The sequence below is a fragment of the Cebus imitator genome, unplaced genomic scaffold (assembly GCF_001604975.1).
Source record: "Cebus imitator isolate Cc_AM_T3 unplaced genomic scaffold, Cebus_imitator-1.0 Scaffold223, whole genome shotgun sequence".
NCBI lineage: Eukaryota > Metazoa > Chordata > Mammalia > Primates > Cebidae > Cebus > Cebus imitator.
The window spans coordinates 428,643-434,201 of NW_016107538.1; the positions used below are offsets into that span (position 1 = coordinate 428,643).

Genomic DNA, 5,559 nt, shown 5'->3' on the forward strand with positions numbered 1-5,559 from the left:
TTTTGAGACGGAGTTTTCCTCTTGTTGCTCAGGCTGGAGTGCAATGGAGTGATCTCGGCTCACTGCAACGTCCACCTCCCAGGTTCAAGCGATTCTATATTTTAGTAGAGACGGGGTTTTGCCATGTTGGCCAGGCTGGTCTCGAACTCCTGACCTCAGGTGATCCACCTGCCTTGGCCTCCCAAAGTGCTGGGATTACAGGTGTGAGCCACTGTGCCCGGCCTTCTCTTCTTTCTTATGCTATGCAAACACCTGAGATTATCCTCATCTATTCCCTTGCCTTCGACCACAACCTACAACCTAATGGCTCTCAAATCTGTGTCTCTAGTCCAGAGCCTTCACCCGAGACCCAAACACATATGTCCAGCTGCCTTCTGTATGTCCGTACTTGGATGTCCGCAGACACCAAAACAATATGTTCAAAACTGAACTCATCATCTCTCCCCAAATGGCTTCTCCTCCTGTGTTGCTCAACCTAGCGAATGTCACCATCACCCACTCATTTACCTAACCAATCAGTACAAACAAAATCCCTAATAGTCTTCTCTAACATCTCCCCTCTTTCATCCCATCACCAAGTCCTGCTGATTTTATCTTCGGTCTCTCTCAAAGCTACTCAAATTTGCACCATCCTACCATCACTCCTAGTCCAGGGCTGCTGCTGCTGCTGCTCCTCCTCCTCCTCCTCCTCCTCCTCCTCTTCCTCCTCCTCCTCCTCCCCTCCTTCTCCTCCTCCTCTTCCTTCTCTTCTTTTCCTTCTCCTTCTTCTTTTTTCCTTTTTGAGACAAGGCCTTGTTTTGTCTCCCAGGCTGGAGTGCAGTGGCGCAATCCTGGATCACTGCAATGACAAACTCTTGGATCCAAGGATACTCCCACTTCAGCCTCCCAAGGTGTTGTGACTACAGGAATGCATCACCATACCCAGCTGATTCTTAAATTTTTTTCTAGAGACAGAGTCTCATTTTGTTGCCTAGGCTGGTCTCAAACTCCTGGGCTCAAATGATTCTCCCACCTGGGCCTCCCAAAGTGTTGGGAGTACAGGTGTGAGCCACCATGCCCCGCCCAGGGTAGCATCTTCTGGCTACTGCTTCCCTGCAACAGCACCCTCACTGGTCTCCCAACTTTCTGATTCCTCTTCTTTTTATTCTCCACTGGAGTGGCCTTTCAGAACTGCACATCTGCTCATATCCTTCCACTGCTTGAAATTCACCAATGGGCTGGACACGGTGGCTCATGCCTGTAATCCTAGCACTTTGGGAGGCCGAGGTGGGTGGATCACCTTAGGTCAGGAGTTCAAGACCAGCTTGGCCAACATGGCAAAACCCCATTTCTACTAAATATACAAAAAGTGAGCAGGGCATGATGTCAGGTAGCTATAATCCCAGCCACTGGGAGGCTAAGGCTGGAGAACTGCTTGAACCCCAGGGGTGTTGGTTGCAGTGAGGTGAGATAGTGCCACCTCACTCCAGCCTTGGTGAAAGAGTGAAATTCTGTCTTGAAAGAAAGAAAGGAAGGAAGGCGGGGGGGAGGGGAGGGGAGGGGTCACCAGTGGCTCCTTATAGCTCTCAGGAGGAAAGAAAGCAAGAAAGCAAGAGAGAAAAGAAAAGAAGGAAGGAAGAAATAAAATAAATTAATTCACCAATGGCTCCTTCTAGATCTGAGGAGGAAGTCTAAAGTCCCCAGCATGGCCTGGAGGGTCCTGGGAGATCTCACCTTTGCCTCCTTTTTACCATCTTTTAAAAGATGGTAAAAAGGAGGCAAAGGTCCTGCCCTATCTTTTACCACTCTACCTTTACTCTTGATCATTTTCTCCTGTGCCTGAACTTTTTCTTCAACCCTTATCCCCTTCTGCCTAACTCTTACTTATTTGGCAAGTTCCAGCTCAGATTTTTTCCTCTGGAAAGCCTTTTCTGATTTCGCAAGACCAGGTTAAATGTCTATTACAGAAAGTCAGACACTATGCCATGTCTGTTGGTCCACTGCCCTTTTTATTTATTATTTATTTTTTGAGACGGAGTCTTGCTCTTGTTGCCCAGGCTGGAGTGCAACGGCATTATCTTAGCTCAGTGCAACCTCTGCCTCCTGGGTTCAAGGCAATTCTCCTGCCTCAGTCTCCTGAGTAGCTGGGATTACAGGCGCATGCCGCCATACCCAGCTAATTTTTGTACTTTTAGTAGAGATGGCATTTCACTATGTTGGCCAGGCTGGTCTGGAACTCCTGACCTCAGGTGATCCACCTGCCTCAGCCTCCCAACGGGTTGGGATTACAGGCATAAGCCACCATGCCCAGCCAGTCCACTGCCTCTTCTATGATGAGAATGTGCCCCTGCACTCTTCTGCAGAAGGGGTACCATGCAGCCATCTGAGCCTGCCCTGATCTGCTTCTAGCTGGTGACTGGACAAGGGATAGACACTTAAGCCAGATGCAGTTAATTTATAGATTTGCCATTTATATAATTTGCCAGCTGCGAGGTTATTGGAAAATGTGGAGAAAACAATGCAGTATATAGAAAGTGAGGTGGAAGTTTGCCTAGAGAAAAGCTATGACATTGAGTAAGGACCCCAAGCCCTGAGGCTGTTATTTTTCTGTTTATTATTTTTTTGACACTCAGGCTGGAGTGCGGTGTCACGGTCTCAGCTCACTGTAACCTGTTCAAACGATTCTTCTGCCTCAGCCTCCCAAGTAGCTGGGATTATAAGTGCGTGCCACCAAGCCCGGATAATTTTTGTGTTTTTAATAGAGACAGGGTTTTGTCATGTTGGCAAGGCTCACCTTGAACTCCTGACCTCAAATGATCTACCCACCTTGGCCTCCCAAAGTGCTGGGATGACAGGTGTGAGCCATTGTGCCCAGCCTGCTGTTGATTTTTGACAGCATTTTACTCTCTCAGAATGTTTAGTTGTAAGCAACACAAAATTGTATGCCTAATTATTAAGGCTGCAAAGGAATTTATTAAAAATGCATTGGTGGGGCACGTTTTCTCAGGACTTCCTGGGACTGTGTCAAAAACTTCCCAGTGAGGCCTGAACAACCAGACATGGAGCTATGCAGCCAGGAACAGCACCCAAAACCAGGCTGCAGAACCAGTCTGGTGAGCAAAATTCTGCTCTTGCTGCAAGACCACATTACAGAAGCTTGTAGAGCTCAAGCTGCTGAGTCAGAAACAGTGTTATTACAACAGCACCTGCTGCAGACAAAATCCTACCCCATCCCTATTCCTTTGTGATACTGGCTCCTAATTCAAAGTCTGGGTCAGGTGTGGTGGCTCACACCTGTAATCCCAGCACTTTGGGAAGTTGAGGCAGGTGGATTACCCAAGGTCAGGAGTTTGAGACCAGCCTGGCCAACATGGTGAAAACCTGTCTCTACTAACAATAAAAATTAGCTGGGTGTGGTGGTGCACACTTGTAATCCCAGCTATTTGGGAGGCTGAGGCAGCAGAATCGCTTGAACCTGGGAGACAGAGGTTGTAATGAGCCGAGATCACGCCATTGCACTCCAGCTGGGTGACAGAGTGAGACTCGGCCTCAAAAAAACAAAACAAAACAAAATCTGGGTGAGTCTGATTGGGTATTCGCCTGTGGCCCAGCCGCAAGGGACTCTGGGAAAACAAGCATCTGGCATTTTCAGCTAGGAAAGCTGAAGCATATTCTGTTTCTTCAAAGATTCTGATTTTCCAAACATAGACTCACATGCTTTGGCACCTACTAATGTGAACCTATGTTTTACTTTCTTCAGATGTTAATGTCCTGAATTTTCTTTTTTTTGGGGGGGTACCAAATTTCTTTTTTTTTAAGATGGGGTTTCTCCATGTTGGTCAGGCTGGTCTTGAACTCCTGACCTCAGGTGATCCACCCATGTCGGCCTCCCAAAGTGCTAGGATTACAGGCGTGAGCCACCGCGCCCGGCCCCAAATTTCTTTATTTGAAGGAATGGTACAAAGAACTTAAGTGGATGTTTTGGTAGAACTTATAGAAAAGGTAAAGGAGCCGGGCGCGGTGGCTCACGCCTGTAATCCCAGCACTTTGGGAGGCCGAGGCGGGTGGATCACGAGGTCAAGAGATCGAGACCATCCTGGTCAACATGGTGAAACCCCGTCTCTACTAAAACTACAAAAAATTAGCTGGGCATGGTGGCGCGTGCCTGTAATCCCAGCTACTCAGGAGGCTGAGGCAGGAGAATTGCCTGAACCCAGGAGGCGGAGGTTGCGGTGAGCCGAGATCGCACCATTGCACTCCAGCCTGGGTAACAAGAGTGAAACTCCGTCTCAAAAAAAAAAGGAAAGGTAAAGGAAACCCCAATATGCATTCACTGCCTTGGTGACCAGGGAAGTCATCCCGTGGCTATGGGGAAAATTAGTCTAAGGCTTAGCTTTCATTATCACTGTCTCCCAGGGTGTGCTGGTCAAAGAGATATTCTACCAAGCCAGATTGGGGTGCTCCCATCTTGCGCAAGTTGGTCACGTGGTCACCCAATTCTTTGATGGATTTCACCTGCTCATTCAGGTAATGTGTCTCAATGAAGTCACACAAATGGGGGTCATTTTTGTCAGTGGCCAGTTTGTGCAGTTCCAGTAGTGACTGATTCATTCACATTTTTTTCCAAATGTAATGCACACTCCGTCGCATTCAGCCGGCTCTCCCAGTCATCATGGTCTGGTTTCTTGATATCCTGAAGGAAGATGCGGCCACCTCGTTGGTTCTGCAGCTTCTCCAGTTTCTCGGCATGTTCCCTCTCCTCATGAGATTGGTGAAGAAAGTACTTGGCAAAGTTCTTCAAAACCACATCATCGCGGTCAAAGTAGTAAGACATGGACAGGTAAACACAGGAGGCGTAGAGCTCCAGGTTGATCTGGCGGTTGACGGCGGCCGCTGAATCCCGGCGGTAGTTCTGGCGCACCTGCGAAGGTGATGCGGTTGTCATGGCGGCTGCTAAGGGGAGGCGGCGGCGGCGGTGGCTGCGCGGCGCTGAAGAGGCGGCGGGGGCCTTGGGGCCGTCCAAGGGCGCGGTGTGGAGGTGACAGAGGGCTGGCTGTGGGCGGCCGGCCGGGGTGGGGAACGAGCGCGGGTTCCGTCCGAGCACTGTTGAAGCAGGAAACCGCGGCGGCTCTCGGCGAAGAACGTCTGTCCTGAATTTTTTTTTGAGACTTCTGGCTCTGTTGCCCAGGCTCTGCCTCCTGGTCTCAAGCAATCCTCCCACCTCAGCCTCCCAAGAACCTGTGACTATAGGCTTGTGCCATCATGCCTGTCTAATTTTTGTATTTTTTTTTTGTAGAGACGGGGTTTAGCTATGGCTGGTCGTGAACTTTGAGTTTAAGCCATCTGCCTGCCTCGGCCTCCCAAAGTGTTGAGATTACAGGTATGAGCTGTCATGTCGGGCCCTGAATTATATTAATACATTTTCAAATTTTGCATATTTGAGTCCTTGGAATTAACCCTGCTTGGTCAATATAACTCTGAGTTGACTTGCTCACTTTTTTTTTTTTTTTTTTTTCCTACATCTGTCATTGCATGAGATGGAGTTTTGCTCTTGTTGCCCAGGCTGGAGTGCAGTGGCGC

General features: G+C 48.8%; 1 pseudogene across 1 annotated transcript; it reads right to left on the reverse strand.

Moving 5' to 3' along the window:
* Positions 1–4,353: 4,353 nt before the first annotated feature.
* On the reverse strand, positions 4,354–5,105 carry LOC108281258 (annotated as a pseudogene). The gene has a single exon (XR_001815913.2). The product of XR_001815913.2 is annotated as a ferritin heavy chain-like (transcript).
* Between the last annotated feature and the right edge of the window lie 454 nt (positions 5,106–5,559).